The sequence below is a fragment of the Doryrhamphus excisus genome, chromosome 1, assembly GCF_030265055.1.
Source record: "Doryrhamphus excisus isolate RoL2022-K1 chromosome 1, RoL_Dexc_1.0, whole genome shotgun sequence".
Classification (NCBI taxonomy): domain Eukaryota; kingdom Metazoa; phylum Chordata; class Actinopteri; order Syngnathiformes; family Syngnathidae; genus Doryrhamphus; species Doryrhamphus excisus.
This window is the reverse complement of record NC_080466.1, coordinates 20,401,326-20,416,988: the sequence shown is the minus strand read 5'-3', so window position 1 is coordinate 20,416,988 and position 15,663 is coordinate 20,401,326. Positions and strand designations below refer to the sequence as shown.

The 15,663-nt window shown below is 40.9% G+C and overlaps 1 protein-coding gene across 18 annotated transcripts in view; it reads left to right on the top strand.

The window, feature by feature from the left end:
• LOC131124059 (nuclear factor 1 X-type-like) overlaps window positions 1-15,663 on the top strand; it is a 185,126-nt gene that overhangs the window by 61,210 nt on the left and 108,253 nt on the right. The gene's annotated exons all lie outside the window — the stretch shown is intronic.

Genomic DNA, 15,663 nt, shown 5'->3' with positions numbered 1-15,663 from the left:
TTTTTTTTTTTTTTAAACAACATTTTCATCGCATTGGGGCTGCCCTTCTTTTCCGGTCTTGTGCGCCTGTGTGCAGTGTGTACGCCGGGTACAGTATGCAGTTGTGTGTCGCTTCTTTGCTTTTAACCAAACTGCTTTCACACTCATAGTCGCATATTCTGCTTGTCCGTCATAACAATATTTAACCTTTTTCTCTCTACTCTGTTCTTTTAATGGCGCTATTCTTGCAGACTTTCTAACACGCTGCAATGCCGCGAAGAGAAAATGGCGCTTCTGTCGAATGTATTTTATATAAAAGTACACTCGGGGCAGTGTTGGCGGTGTTAGTACACCCCGTCACGTACAATAACGTGTACAATAAACACAAAACAAACCATAATTTGAACGGACTTGTTGCATTCACGGAGGACACCACCACCCCACCCCCCACCCTTCAGTGAGGCACTGCGGAGCTCGTGCTGTCGTGCTGCATTCAGGGTCACAGCGGACGCCTGTATAAACAACTTACGTGTATTTAATTCAATATAATTACAGTTTTAACCTGGATCTTTGTGTGTTATTGTGTGAATAGGTAGGGGCGGTGGTGCCTTCAGAGATTGATTGATCCAAAAATTAAAAAAAATATATACTTAACCTCTATTTGCAAATGCGATACTTAAAGCGTTTTTAATTTGCCAGCAACTCGCTTTCATTAAACACGTCAATATAATCGGCATGATTTATTTATTTGTGTATTTATATGCATGCCATTTCCCAGATAAATGATGTTTACTCTTTATTTTATTATAGTTATAAGCAATAATACGGAATATATTTTGTTGTGTTCTTGAACATTCACACTTTGTTGCATTTTGCATTGCTTGGAATGATTATTTGACACAAAAATGTATTTTTTTCAAAAACACTGACATATTAAATAATGACATTACAAAATATAATGCGTTTATTCGAAAAAAGGGGTCAAGCTGCAGCAGCTGTATTGATTTATTTCACCATTTCAAAATATTTGCATTATTATTATTTTTTCTAAATAACATACAAACCCCTGCTTGTTCCACTGTCAATAATAACTGTTATTAAACCAGAAACACGACAAGTTAAATGATATATTTATTTTAATTCCGCTTTTTTTTAAACATCTGACAGAAACATGCTAGAAAAGTGGCGTTGTGATGCATATAAAAAAGAAATTAAGATATATGAATGTGTAATTTGATGTGTATTGTGTGTCGCGGCAGTAAATGTCATTATTAAGGTAATGCGTTATTGTTATTGTATATGTATTAAAGCACTAGTTTTGCACTGTAAGACCACAAGCACCTCCATCCATGTATTGTTTTTTAAAAATACATATATAAGCCTATATTTATTTCTTCTTTGATTGGTTCAACATATATTTCATAAATCCGAGTATCTGTGATGACTTCTCTTTTTAAATAGGGCAGAGTGTGTGTGTGTGTGTGTGTGTGTGATCCATGATGGAAAACACGTGGATTTCCTCTCAGGCCTTCCAAGCAGACTTTGAAAGAAGTTTGCACAAGATGCTATAGACAAAAAATAATAATAATAAATACACACTCACACACACACACCATGACTTGTACGTGAATGCATCACATTGCATTAAAACGCCTCCATGACTTCTTCCACGTCCCTTGACCTTTCAGCCGTCTGTCACATTGGCAAAAGTGCGTGTGACACATTTCCTAATCAGTATTCTATTACATTTTTTTTTTGCTTCTGTAAAACGAATCCAGCTGCATATTTAGTGCAGATGATTTTCCAAAGCTTCTGGTGTGAATGTCCGAGTTCTTTCCATTGATGAAAATTAATTGTCAGCAGTCTATGCGCATGCTCCTGAAGCTCGCTATCTATTATAATGTCTGCAGAATATATACATACATATTTAAAGTACTTTAATTCCATTTTTGCGTTTCTCCCATACATGCACACTGGGAGTTTTTGTCTTCATTCCTCGATCTCAGCTCGTCAATAATGAATATTTCACAAAAAAAAAAAACGATGTAAACAACCTAGAATGCATTATTAATAGAGCTAAAAAGCTTTTGTTGCAATGGCCTGGCATGTAGGTGCACGCCAAAAGTGGAACTCTGGCAATGATTCACACACCCTTGTGACGGCAAAGTATTTGCATAAAGTTTTGATGCGGTATGAAGGTTGCGGGGGCGTCTTTAATTAAAACTTTTATGTGCAGCGTTTTCAAATCAATTATCTCGGCTTCCAGTGAAGTCCCCGCGAAAGCTGCCAACTTCCGAGGCTGGATGCAAACTAATGAGATGTTCAACTTGGTGCCGGAGACGCTAAAAAAGACCGCTTCTTTCGCAGTAACTTGCAGCAAACGTTGATTTTTTTAATATTCTAACCCATTAGTTTTTTTTTTTTTTTATATAATGTCTAGTTATGATGCGTTTTAAAACATTTTCTTTTTTAATGAGGTTCAAGTTCTACTTGAAAAGCATGCAGTCATCAAGATGCTGCAGACAACCATGCTGTTGCATGCTCCCATCGGGTCAACAAAAGCAGCATTTGTGAATCAGTGCTGGCTAATAAGCATCAAATGTTGCAATATGTGTGACAGATATTGGCCTAAATATTCCAAGAACTGAATCTCGCTTTCTTCCTCTGAGGCTACTTTTTTATTATTCTGTTTGTCCCTCTTTTGTCACACAGACATTGGATTCTGGGCAGAAATGATGAAATGAAAGTGCTACTAAACACATGCATCACAGCATGCCATAGCAATCCCATGTACTCTACTATACATGGAGAGGGGATGTAAGCGGTATGGATGCAACATATCATGTCTATAATATTGCAGGAAAAAAGTAATAACTGGAGATTGAGTCAAGCAAAAAAAGAGTAATAATAATAAAAATAATAACATTATAATGAACTATATCAACATTTATGCATTTCTTATTTGTTTGATTTTAGAAAAAAGACATTGCAGCATAGATGAGTATACATTTGGACAATATGCAATAATTATGTCTCTGATTATTGCTGTTTTTAATTCAATTTTCCTTATTCAGCATGCTTCGCTGCTATTGCAGACACTTTCTTGCGTGCTGCAGATGGTCTTTGGTCATTTTTCTTGACGGCACACGCCCATGGTGTCAATAAAGTTCTATCTAATCTAATGTAATGTAATGCTTGTATCTCAGCATTTATTATTATTATGATTTTTGGCACAGTGCAATGGAAATTTGAATGTTTGACATGCAATCCAGACATACTTCACTATGATTGTCTCTTAGCATTCATGCAGTTTGTTTTGGTGCACAAGAAAGCACCAGAAGTTAGTATTTTTCTAATTACACACAGTAAAATCAATAAATATCAATGTATTTTTTTTGTGCTTGCCTCTAAGCATTCACAGATACATATGAGATATATTTTTGGACACACAGTAGCATTAATATGAATGCTTGTCTTTTAGCATACATTTTCTACAGTTCTCTTTGGATGCACAATAGCATCAGTGTGCTTGCTTGTACCTGGATATTGACACCGTGCAGATTTTTGGCTAACAAATGCAGGATTAAGTGTGAATCTCCCAGCATGTAGACAAAAAAGTATTTTTGTCTGCAGCAGCATTCCTCTGAATGCTCAATTATACATATTATGACGCTTAATTATAGATACCACCATAGCCTGTTTGGACAACAGTGAAGTTGCATGTACGTTTCTCAGTAGTTTTGGGGCATTTTTTTGATACATAAAAAAAATAAAAGGTTTCCATGGCACACATTAATGTGAATAACTAAGTGTTTTTGTTGAGAAAAGCACTCGTGAATGCTTAATTTGAAACTATATTTTTTGACACTCAATAGAATTTGTGCAATGCTTGTCTTTCAGCACGGATGGATTTTTAAAATGCTTGATTTACCAAAAAAAAAAAAAAAGTCTTATTCTCAGTGATTAAGCAGTGTTGACATAGCAAAATGATGACACTCACAATTCAAATGACACTTCGCATTTACACATCAAAGTGTCATTCAGCAGTGCTTAAAAATAATACTTTGACTCAGATGAGTAAAGTAAAAAAGAAAAAGCATTTTTTGATTGCTTAATTAAAAAATCGAGAGTGTTCCTCAGCATCGCCACAGTTTGAATATTTGATTCTTAAAAAAAATGTCATTGTGAAACACAGGTTGTCGTACTCACTTCCCATTTTGGGGCTGATGTCTCTGCTTTTGTTAGGCCTCGTATAAACCAAGGTTGGCATACCAAACACACACACTGTTGCCTGGTAGGCCGTGCAAATGCAGGGAAGAATGGGTTTGCTGTAGTGGAAGCAAGGCCGGCAGAAAGTGGCTAGGCGGCCATGCCAGGATGCCAGGCAGGCGGTGGGATGTAGTCAGGCAGGCAGGCGCGACCCCAGGGGTACATTGTGTTCTTTTATTTTATTCATCCTTCCTTCTGGAAGCAAACCAGGTCCACCTTATACTGCTTGGCCCCCTAAGTGAGAGCTGTTGGGCCGTGATGAAGGGATGGAGAACGACGACACAAACATGTCACTTAAGCAGATTCATGGGGAAGCCTGATTTGCCGACAAGAGTTGTTTGGTACATTTTCCAACAAACGGAGGCAGGATGTCTTGGTGTATGTGTGTGCTCATCATCCCTTATCAGCACTGTCTCCCTGACTGGCCATTCAAAATGGATTTATCCGGCTTAACTGAGGCACTTGGCACTATGGAGTAATAGGTAGCTGTCCCTTGTGTGGATAGACGAGGGGTATATGTGTGTGTATTGAAGTTGTGTATGCAGTTACGTATATGTGTGTGTGTGTGAATACAGCCTCCTTTCTTGCCTCCCAGTATGGATTAGGCTGATCTGTGGCCAGTGGAGTCAGGCGTCCCCTATAGCAGTCTTATGTTGTTTTGTGATATAGTTGTATTGAGCCGATGCATATGTATTCTAGCATCATGTAAAATTAGACTGAACCACATATGTTGCAGACAGATAGATAAAAGCGAGAAAGACCCCTCCCTCCTTTGTTTTAGTCATGCAGCTTTTTGTTATAGTCTATGAAACCACCAAAGCTGACGAGATACTGGTCATATTCCAATTTGTTGGATATATTTTTTAACTTTTTGAAATGTAATTCATTGCGGCGAATACAATACAGATTCTGTCACTAATTTATTTCTTTGTGAAGACATTTGACAAGTCCAAAATATGCCACTTTATTGCAGGTTTTAATAATTTCATAATAGGTACAATGATTCCTAACACAAGCTACTGTTGCGGTCGTAATCAACGCCAAACTAAAACTCAACTCTGAACCCCTGATGTCACTTCCTGCCCAATTCCAACTACCACCAGAACACATTTACACCAACACACACAAGCATGGGTCTTATTTTTTTTTTTTTTGTCTTGATGACTTTTTGAATGTTATTATGTCTACAAAATGCTTGTTCAGCATTGACGAGAGCATATGTGTCAAATCCGCCCGGTTGAAGAGTATGGAAAATATCCCGCCTTACAGCGATCCAAGTAATAAACTCTGGAATTGGTATTTTGATTTTAAATGTGGAAACAATATTGTATATATAGCACAAAATCATTCATAATATGGGTGCCAGATTCAGACCAAAAGTCAAAATAATTCATTTGTACATGACTAAAATGGGAGGACTTTAACTATATCATCCTGTCTGTACAAAATAACACATTAAAAAGACATAAGACAGTCAAAAGTGATCATTTTAATTCTAGCAAAGGATGCTGGGGAGTGCGTAATCCGCTCATTCCACAGACTCAAACACTTCCAGGTTACATACCTCAAGGATTGTGATGTTTTTGGTCTGCAGACCAAATATTAGACAAAATATAATTGGGATCAAAAGGCACTTCTGAGATTTTGATGTTTAACTCGCTTCATATGTCAGTACAAGCTACAGGCTACATATCTGCGATGCTAAGCGCCGGTTGCAAAAGTGGCGGCGCAAACCTCATCTTGCAATATGTCACTTTTTCATGCAACTTTGGGACCCATTTTTTGTTGGGCTCCTTTCCACGTTGGAGTATCAAAAGCGGGGCAGCTCGAACTTTCATTCATTAATTAAATATATCAGCAGCAGATAAGATGATGAGATGGCGGAAACGTGAGTAGCCCACTCCAGTTCATCTCTCCTCTTGCAGCTGCTGAGGGCCGACACTACCCCTCACCTTCGTCCTCCTCCTCCTCCTCCTCCTCCTCCTCCTCCTCCTCCTCCTCAATTAGCTCCCCTCAAAAGAGGAATGACGGTTACTGCGAGATAGGCATTGTTGTTGTTGTGTTGTTGTTTGTCTCAGCCCGGCTCCTGTTCCTCCTGTCGCCCCCCCCCAATCACCTATTGGTGTGTTTTGCGCTCCTTTTGATTTTCTCAGAGGGTCTTTTGTGGGGGTAACCCCGCTGAATAGGACAATGCAGCCTAGCGTGAAATTAAAGCTCTTAGTTAGTTTGGAGTTGCTCAAAAGACGATTTTACACATGCATGCATTCATACACCCTCCCATACGCTATAGATATAGCTAATTAGAGGAAGTACGCCCTATGTCGAGCATCAAGGGCCCAATTAAAAGAGTACCTCTGTGTTCAAGATCTAGGCCAAAGCAGCTCTGTGAAAGCATTTCTATGCTGTGTGTGTGTGTGTGTGTGTGTGTGTGTGAACCGTATGTGTGCCTTCTTAATCCCGGCGGGAAGAATGTAGTCCAGGCTGATATGAGAACTTTCATTAACATATGCATGCTTCGCACTCGGTAAGTAAGAAGAGATTGCGGTGATGACAGGCCAGCGTCTGATTGGAAACAGACACCCAAGATGTCTGCCATGCGTGCACATTATAGACTTTATGTTGGTGATTTCGAAGTTCCAGTGCAGTTGTGTTGGACGGCTGCTCTGCTTGGTCAAATGATGTAGTCTACAGCCAGAGAACATGTTAGAATATACCGACTAGACAGTATGTGGCTGTTCTTGACTCGTATACATGGACCCAAATATTCCAATTGCATTCGGGTTATTTGCTTCAAAATAATGTAACCTTTGTATACACCTCATTCCGAAAGAAAAGTGCCAATCCGAATAAACATATAATCGGATTCACAGGGGTGGAATATTCCTTTCCCCAATCCGATTGAGGTATCTTGTACCCGCTCAATCGGAAAGTTGTCAGACTGCGTTCTTCTTCGTGGTGTTTTTCTTCTTCTGTTGTTTATTGGCGGTTGGCAAGCAGCTTTCGTGTGCATTAGCGCCATCTGTGGAACAGAATCTAAACCCTTCTATACGCCATTCACAAGTCCAGTTTTTCTTTAAAATATATATCTATATCAAACATGTCCCGAGTTTAATTATAAAATATTAGCAAAATTTAATTTGATCTTGATCCCAGGTGCGTTCTTTTAGCGCATGCTCAGAAATGACATAACACGCAGATCGAGATGTTCTTCAGTTTTAAAAATGGAGGCAAGCAATCGGCATTGGACTGCTGTGGAAAGTTTGATTTTGATCCCAACTAAATTTCCAAAGTGGACCTTTGTGAGGATAAGCGGTAGAGAATGAATGAATGAATGAATATTTATGTTACATAAACACTGGACATCTTTTCTGTTCATCCAATCGATACTTTGTATCGATGTTGTTCTCCTCCATATCCACATCCGTTGATTGTAGAAAGTTGGGCAAAGTTGGTTTTTGGTCCATCTGTTCTCACAGGAAGTCACATCACTATTGTGGCCCACTACTATGTGTGAGCGGCAGGAAGAGAAGCTCTGACTCACTTGGGCACCACCGATTGGTTTGTCTGTATAAATCTCATCGTAAAATGCTCTAAACATTAATAAGCGGCGTAGACACACACATCCACACACATCCGCAATAGCATGATCTGCTAAACTAAGCTAACCCTGGTAGTTTTCATTTTGCCAAATTTTGCCAGTAAACAAGCTAGTATTTGTGAATCTGCCACGATTGAGTGATCGGTTGGGGAAATACTTACCCACACAAATGTTCTTTCTAATCACAATGACAGAATGTCAAATTGCAATTCTCCCCTGAATAACGCTGGCCACTGGTTAATGCTGGAACAGATTATTTCCTATGGGAAACGTTGTTTGGACATCGGAACAAATCGCTCTGTATCAACTTTAGCTGTTCTTCTATCTTTTAATCAAAGCCTGTGCTTCCCCCTGTGTGGAATGACTACCTTGGGTTATTTATTTTTTTGCCTGGACTGTGTGGGTGTGTGTTTGTGTGTGTAGCAAAGAGAAGCCAAGCAGAAGCAGCAGCAGCAGTGGCGGCGGCGGCGGCTGTCCACACACCCAACCCGAGGGAGGCGGTGGCTGAAATATCAAACAGACCTCATAAATGTAAATGATAAAACTCCACTAACCAGCGTGTACCAGCATGTGTTACTCCCAATATTATGGAGTGATTCACAAGAACGCATCATTTCCTCGCTGTAACTGGGAGGCCAGTTGGTGAATCGGACATTGTGGAACAAAGTGTGCTGCTCTCTGATCCTCCCCCTTTCACTCTCTCTCCTGTTGGGAGTGCTGGCAGCTGGCCAGGGGTGGAAAAATCTATAACCCGTTGCGTAATATATCATATCTTTACCTCGGCTGAACCCTGTGTAAGATCCACAGTTGTGGGCGCCTGTGCGGTTGGTGTGTCACACACGCACAACAGAGAGCGGCTTGTCTCTGTGGGCCTAGTTAGAAACACACATCCTCATATTAACAGTATCACACCACTTTGATCAAATGTTGCTGACAAATGGTTTCAAACATAGAGTGGCGCTCAGTGTTGCATGCCTGCAGGCGAGCAATATGAGACTCTGTGAATGTTATCTGTATTTGAGGCCGTTAAAAACCAAAAAAAAAACATGTAAAGTTTTGCTGTAATGACATGTAAACCCCATGGCAACACAAGTGGACCTCCAAAGCCAGTGGCGTCAGTTATATTCCCAGCAGGATTTACCCAAATCCATGCTTATGAGTAGAAATGAATGTGCAGGGACCATCACAAGAGTAGCATACTATGGAATATATATATATATATATATATATATATATATATATATATATATATATATATATATATATATATAAACGTAAGTCGGTCCGGAGTATAAGTCGCACAAGGCCAAAAATGCTTAATTAGGTTGACAAAAAACATACCTAAGTCGCATTTTTTGCAGGTAATTTATTTTCCAAACTACTTGACCAAAACAGACATTATGTCCTCTTGGAAGGCAAGTTCTAACATTAATAAAAGAATAGAGAACAGGCTGAATAGGTGTAAGATATGCTAACACAATGGTTATTCAGCTACACAAAAAATAAACATGAACAGAAAAGATGTCCAGGGTTTATGTAACATGAACATTCATTCATTCATTCATTTTCTACCGCTTATCCTCACAATAGGGTCGCGGGGGCGCTGGAGCCTATCCCAGCTGTCTTCGGGCGAGAGGCGGGGTACACCCTGGACTGGTCGCCAGCCAATCACAGGGCACATATAGACAAACAACCATTCACACTCACATTCATACCTATGGACAATTTTGGAGTCACCAATTAACCGAAACCGGAGTACCCGGAGAAAAACCCACGCATGCAAACTCCACACATATATGGCCAAGGGTGAAATTGAACCCTGGTCTCCTAGCTGTGAGGCCTGTGTGCTAAACACTCGACCACCATGCAGCCTGTAACATAAACAGTTTTTCATTTATACGTTGCTCTGAAGTTGCAGGAACAGCCAACCTATGAAAAAAAGACTTATAGTCTGGAAAATACAGTATATATGTATCAAAGTAAGATAAAATGTATACTTTTGTGGGCATGTAGCCTACTTTACTAACTTTCTAGTGTGTTTTGATACTGTATCAGCTGCATTTTTGCTCTTATCTCATGCACACAGACACACACACACACACACACACATATGCAGTGACGCTGCTGCTCCAACAGGTACAGATGCACAGTAATAATCCAGACATGGCAATATGATCCCCACGGCAACCCGAATATCACATCACATGCTTGGGCTGATTCATTTCTGATGGTGGTGATTATTATTATTAAATGGTCTGTAATGATAATCCTCATGTGCAGCAGAGCATCATGCCCTTGGCTAGCAGGCAATTGTTTGTTAACGCTCCAGTGAAAGCTAAAACACATGCAGATGTTTTGTGGCACAAAACCGCAAGATTGATGCCATCGCATGCTCCCGCTTGATTTTTACCAGCCCCGCTTATGGAAACTTTACAACCAGCCTTTTAGCGCCCGTGCTAAACTCATTTAGCCCGCCTCACGCTAAGCCGCGTCGTAAAGTGTGTTAGTGTGGTTGTAGTGGTTTTGGGGGCCAGTTGTTGAAGAACAGCTGCACCGGGGAGCCTAAGCAGGGTGGGAAAAGCGATGTGCTGCATCACTTTTACCTCATGTACTGTACATTATTTTGCGAGTACGTGTACAGTACCTTACAGGAATGTTTATGTTTATTGACTGAAAGAGAAAGACCGTGGCGGCGTACGGGTGGCAGGGGTCCAGGCTTGGGGGAAACGTGTGTGTTTAAAGTACACGCAGGCCTAATTATGCTGATTTAAGCATTCTTGTGGTTCTCCCAATGGCTCGTGGTGAGTTAACTGGCACAAGGGGGGGCGTCCAGCGGAGAGAAAGGCGTGGTTAAAGATATAACGAAGGTGAAGACAGCCATAGCCGTGGCTTTAAAGAGTAGACGTCGAGCTGCAATATGTCGCCCAAGACACTGATACAAGTTGGAAAAACATACACTCAGATACCCCCCCTCCTCTTTCTCACTTGAGGGTAAAGCCCGTTCTGCGTATTTATTTTTATATTCAGATGTTATGGATAGCTCCGGGAAAAGGTTGTCCCTTTTCCCAGCAAGGGGAATTAATACTGTTTGAATGTTCTCTGCGGAGTCTAAAAGGATGAATTTTGCAATGGCGTTTGGGAGGTTTCTAAGTGAAAACCCAACCACTGCTAAGTAAACAAACTAGGCATGATTCAATTTGACCCTTGTTTGTTGACTCTGTGTCCTGGCCTGCTTGTGTACACCTGTCTCCTCCATTTTTTTTTTTTTTTACATGCGCATGCATGCACCCTGCAGGTAATATATGCATACTATCAGTAAAGGCCAAGAAAACTAGAAATGCATGGTAGATGACCACAATACATCCCACTTTGCATCCTCTCTAATTGTTTTTCATACTATTGTTAACCAAGAAAATTAGTGTAATATATATTAATATGGCTGCATGGTGGATGAGTGGTTAGCGTGCAGACCTCACAGCTAGGAGACCCGAGTTCAATCCCACCCTCGGCCATCTCTGTGTGGAGTTTGCACGGATTTTTTCCCGGTACTCCGGTTTCCTCCCACATTCCAAAAACATGCTAGGTTAATTAGCGACTCCAAATTGTCCATAGGTATGAATGTGAGTGTGAATGGTTGTTTGTCTATATGTGCCCTGTGATTGGCTGGCAACCAGTCCAGGGTGTACCCCGCCTCTCGCCCGAAAGCAGCTGGGATAGGCTCCAGCAGCCCCGCGACCCTTGTGAGGATAAGCGGTAGAAAATGAATGAATATATTAATATGGCTGCATGGCGGACAAGTGGTTAGCGTGGAGACCTCACAGCTAGGAGACCCGAGTTCAAGCCCACCCTTGGCCATCTCTGTGTGGAGTTTGCACGTTCTCTCCGTGCATGTGTGGATTTTCTCCGGGTACCCCGGTTTCCTCCCACATTCCAAAAACATGCTAGGTTAATTAGCGACTCCAAATTGTCCATAGGTATGAATGTGAGTGTGAATGGTTGTTTGTCTATAAGTGCCCTGTGATTGGCTGGCCACCAATCTAGGGTGTACGCCGCCTCTCGCCCGAAGGCAGCTGGGATAGGCTCCAGCACCCTCGTGAGGATAAGCGGTAGAAAATGAATGAATGAATTTATTAATATGGCTGCATGGCGGACAAGTGGTTAGCGTGGAGACCTCACAGCTAGGAGACCCGAGTTCAAACCCACCCTCGGCCACCTCTGTGTGGAGTACGCAAGTTCTCTCTGTGCATGTGTGGATTTTTTCCGGGTACTCCGGTTTCCTCCCACATTCCAAAAACATGCTAGGTTAATTGGTGACTCCAAATTGTCCATAGGTATGAATGTGAGTGTGAATGGTTGTTTGTCTATATGTGCCCTGTGATTGGCTGGTGTACCCTGCCTCTCGCCCCCTTGTGAAAATGAATGAATTAATATATTAATATACTGTACCTCATAATAGCGGATTCACTTTTGTTTCAGATTATATTAAATAAAAATAAAAACAAGCAGAAAATTGGTCACACGTTGGACACCCCCGCCTTTTCATGTTTTCATGAACTGAATGACAGAACGAAAGCCCTCCAGATCTTTCTGGATAGCTCTCCGTGTTCTTTCGTCACAAGACAGGATCAGACAACACCAAAATTCACATGCGTTTTCCTCAGAAAACATGCTCTGCTTACCTAACACCTCCCTGCTTCCCACCTCCTTTTATTATGTGCTGTCTTATATTTGCCTGCACAATCTCAGCTCCCTTCTGTCTCCCTTTGGCTTCCCATTTTGTCTTTTAATTCACCCTCATTCCTTTTTAGCCTCCTCCTCTTTCATTCCCCAAGAAAGCCCCAGTCTTATCTGGGATATGTTGGATTTAGTAGGCTTAAAAGCCACTTTACTTCCTACCTGCCCGTGCTGTGTAGAGCACAAGCTTTCTAAAAATCGCCTCACAATTCAACCGCTTTATTCCTGTTTAATTTGGATGTTTTTTTGTTTTTTTTTATCTGTTTTGTATTCGTCTCTGCTGCCCAGCTGACTAAAATCTTTGGTTTATATTGGGTTTCTTTGATGATGTGAAGGAATGCTAATGCCTCAAACTTGTAATTCAGCCCCTCGGAGGAAGCAAAGGATATCTGGAGAATCAGTGTTTCTTTATCCCATACCTGTCATTTTGTTATTCCTCTTCTGGGGGTCATGAAGCTTGAATAATAGTGTTGTTATATGTAGAAATATTATAAAAAAGCAGTTCATATATGACTGAAAGAGGATAAATTATATTCAATTCAATTTTTGGGGTAAGTTTTTTTTATAAGGAGTGTCAACGGAATGGAATGGAATGGCCTTTATTGTCATTATACAAGATGTACAACGAAATTGGAGAGCTTCTCTTTTCAGTGCAGTATCCTGTGCTACCTCAATCATATTTACTTATTTAACAGCCCATTACAATACACTCATATGTGACTTTACTCATCTGTACACACCAGTCATTATTTGCACTATGACCCATTGATCATTGCACTAAAATTAATATATCTGCTCCTGTGCAATACCATTTTGGATATCTTGTATATATCTTGTATATATCTTGTTAAATTGTCTTTTTTTTACTCTACTTTATATACTTTTTTGTTTTTTAAACTTGACTACTGCACTGAGTGTCAACGGCTGAGTGTAAAATCCGTAAGAATTAAAACAGGATACGTGGAGGACCGGGCCGTGCCCCCTCTGACATGTGGCAGTGGAAAAACGGAGCGAGGGATTTGCTGGCTTTATTATTAGGGCCTGTGAGTGTTGTTGATGGAGCGGCTCCATGTACGTTGACTCACACAGAGACAGCGGTGAATGCTACACTGAGCAGAGGTGTCAGCCTTGGCTGCTGACTCTATGAAAGGCAAACTCTTTAGAAGTCCATGCACGTGTGTGTGTGTGTGTGTGTGTGTCCTGCACTGACTTGTGTGTGCGTGTGTGTGTGTGGGTTTAGTGCTGACGGCCAAGAAGCCTCGGCAGCATCTGACGTGGCAGCTCTTAGCTGCTTGCAGTCCAGCTCGCTCCTTCTGGCGCACTTTCCTGTGATACTATCTTTTCATACAATCACATGTTTATAAATGGAGACTGACTGGTATGTGGCTATTGAGAACTGATAAACACAGCACCATTCACTGGGAAATAACACTGTGTGTCCAAGAAATGCATTGCATAGATCTTTTTTTTTCCAATTAGACAGGAGAAATGTAGATACTGACACCTTCTTTTCTTTTCTTTTTTTTATATTTTGAATGCTATAGATATTTGATATTTGTCTAGTTGACTGTTCTTTTTATGGGCAGGCCTTTTATAGAGGTGGGTTTTCTCTGTTTTCATGTCCCCTATGAGGAAATGTACTTGAGGCCGTCTCCCTGTAGTGCTATGGTGCTCCTGAGGTCGGTAGTTTGGGTCGGGGAAGTCAGTCACAAAGAAGAAAACGTGACACCCAATCATCCCATCAGTGTCTTGTCTAAAAGGGGAAAGTGATGGTTTGAAAACAAATATTTCAAAAAGGACCTAGTATTTATACACCGGTGCATGCTGGATGGCTCTTTGTTTCTTGCCCTGCGTGTATTTGTCTGCATGCTCCGTTCATTTCGGCCTGGCTTACTTAGTGCTCGCTCCGCGGGGAACGCCGCACAAAATGGACACATCGACCTTTAACCTGCACACTGCCAGCTCAAGACACGCTGCCATCAAGATCCCCGTCTCCCTTTGACCTCACCCCACTCGAGCTTAACAGAGATTAAGACACAGCTCTCCGAGAGTCATTTGAAACAGACACCTTATAACCCTAATGGGATCAAAGTCGGCTGGGCGGCTGGTCGGGAGTGACCGCCTACTTTAGAGTCATAAAGCCTCCAACTCGTCACAGACTGACAGACAGACAGACAGACAGACAAGGCAGAGTGCACAGGCAAAGACCCAGCTCATATCATGCCACAGGGAGTGGGCACTGGTTAACCCTCGTGGCGCCAACCCCCAGCAGGCGAGGCTCCAGCTCACATGATAAGCAGAATTAAATCTGCAAGCTTCAGTGTCCCTGATAGGACGCTCTCGCCATGCTCGCATGGTTGGCTTCTCATCTGCTTTGTGAAAAATCACTTACTGTAACATACACTTTTGAGCGGGCGGAACTTGCGGAGCTGTAATTGCCATTCAACCTCTAAATGTCCTTGGATTTCGACTCAATTTTGCATAGGAAACATATTAGGTAAATAGGTAATCTGTTCCAAGGTCAAACTGTGGGCATCATAGACCTTAACAATGTCATATAGGTGGGGTGTGGGGGTGTACCACTTTTCATAAGTAAAATTATTATTTTTATTATTATCAACATGTTGTTTTTGAATGAAGTCTCACCAGATATGCATGACGGCAGGTTTGAAATATGGGTTTTTAGACAAATATACAAACATGTGCTTACATAAGTATAGTTGAATTACACTTTGCATGAACTTTTGTGTGGTTTTCACACGAATTTTGTATTTTTAGAAGTATTTGGGGTATTTTCCAAGCAAAGTCATGACCTTTGATGATGGCCAAATTTATAAAAGTAAAGTAAGTAAAAAAAAATAAAATTATTATCAACACATTGTTTCTGAATGAAGTCTCACCAGATATGCATGACGGCAGGTTTGAAATATGGGTTTTTAGACAAATATACAAATATGTGTTTACATAAGTATAGTTGAATTATACTTTGCATGAACTTTTGTGTGGTTTTCACATGAATTTTGTATTTTTACAAGCATTTGTGATATTTTCCAAGCAAAGTCATGACCTTTGATGATGGAAAG